Source organism: Triticum aestivum, chromosome 4D (genome assembly GCF_018294505.1).
Source record: "Triticum aestivum cultivar Chinese Spring chromosome 4D, IWGSC CS RefSeq v2.1, whole genome shotgun sequence".
Classification (NCBI taxonomy): Eukaryota; Viridiplantae; Streptophyta; class Magnoliopsida; order Poales; family Poaceae; genus Triticum; species Triticum aestivum.
Genome location: NC_057805.1, coordinates 442,676,068 through 442,678,166, shown reverse-complemented (window position 1 = coordinate 442,678,166; position 2,099 = coordinate 442,676,068).

Below are 2,099 nucleotides of genomic sequence, written 5' to 3'. Positions count from 1 at the left end.
AGATTGTTGAGATCCACTGTTGTCATTCCGTACTGCGGGTCTTCCGTTACCCCGCCTCGTGTCATATTGACCCATTTGCACCGAAACAAAGGGACCTTCAAACCACGTCCATAGTCAAGTTCATATGTGTCCTCTATGTAACCATAATATGTGTCCTTTCCCCTCTTGGTTGCTGCATCAAAGCGGACACCACTGTTTTGGTTGGTGCTCTTCTTATCTTGAGCGATCGTGTAAAATGTATTCTCATTTATCTCGTATCCATTGAAAGTCATTATATTCGAAGATGGTAACTGGGACAACAAGTACAGGTCATCTTCAATAGCGGCGTCATGGATGGCACGTGTCTGCAACCAATCGGTGAAAGTCCCTATTTGTTCACGTGTAATCCAGTCGTCAGACTGCTCCAGGTGTTTGGAGCATAGAAAATTCTTGTGTTCCTCCATATTACATATAAATTAAATACTACCACATATAATTCCTCCCAAAATAAAACCCACAAATCACTATACGTATAGAGCATTGCAAGAGCTAATCTAGCAATGAGAGATGAAAGGACAAAGTTGCTAACCTTTGTGATCACTTGGATGGATGGGGTGCCTTCAAATCTTCACAAATTTTGGCAAAAATGGAGTGTGAGCTCGAGAGGAAGAGGAAGAAAACAGAGGAGAGGGAAAAAACAAAGCGCTTCGGCTCGGGCTGGACGAAGCACTATATGTAGTGTGACCTTTAGTACTGGTTGGTTATATGAACCGGGACTAAAGGTTCGTCTCTAGTCCCGGTTCATGGCATGAACCGGTACTAAAGGTTCTGGTCAGGCCCCAGCCTGACACAAGCCTGCCACGACCTCATTACTACTGGTTCATGGCAAGAACCGGTACTAAGGATTTGCCACGAACCGGTACTAATAAGCGCCGCCGCCTAGCCGTTGGAACCGGCACTAATGGTCACATTAGTGCCAGTTCAGTTACAAACCAGGACTAATGTGCTTCACATTAGGCCATTTTTCTACTAGTGATGGTGGCAGCAAGGTTGATGTAGATGGCCATCGTGATGAATTCCTTCTCCATCAGAGTACCATAAAAGGACGCCATATTGGATCGCGGCAGAACAGAGAGGTTCAACGGAGAAAATTTCATAAACTATTTTTAGGGTTTCCAGGTCAATATAAAGGCATAGGTGCCAAGAGACAGTGTAGGGAAAGCCTATGGGGCTCGCGCGACTACCCCCTGTCCGTGTGTTGTGGGCACGTGGGGTCCATGGGGGGGGCTCTCATGGCTTTGGTGCTCCCTAAAAGCTTTTGGACATGAAACTTTTATTTCTATTTTCCTTGATTTTTTTTAGCTCCATAAAATTGATTATGCCGAAAAGTCTAAAAAACAACAACTGGCACTATGCACCAGATTAATAAATTAGTCTAACAAATAATATAAATTGGTGCCCAAACTATGTCAATATGGTATACTTGTAGCATGCAGCTAGCAAAAATTATGTGTACGTCTAGGACGTATCATCGCTACACACAAAGACAACGGAGCATGAGGACGGTGCGGAATTGCCAGAGCATCCTGAATTTGGGATTTTGGGAGTGTCAGTGACCTTCTTCTCTTGTCAATTTTCATCGCATGTGTGATGATGATCTTAGTTGTTCGAAGCCTTTGATGGCAACCGGTTCTTTTCGTGACTCGACTGCCTGCTTGCGCATGCACGATCTTTACTTGCGTGGCATCTCACATCAAGACCATGCAACGCACACAGTTGCTGGAATCAAGAAAAGTGCGTCGAGAACACAAAGACGACTTCGATTTGGTGGTGCTTCTCGAGTACCCGGTCCCAAGCTCCAGGATGAAACCCCTAGGCCTGACCATCATTGGTTATATCTGGCAATTGCTATGTTTTTGCACTATTACCTTACTGAAGGCATTGCTCGGATTTGCTCGGACCTGAAAACCTAAGATCTTGCCTTTGGTGGTTGGATCCAACAACGACGACGTTTGAGCGTTGTCCCCTTCCTGAAAACGTTGTGGTTGGAGAACCTTCCTCATTGTTGTTGCAATGTAAAAGGTGGTAGGTGGGGATATGATTGTTGCTGTAGTTTATTG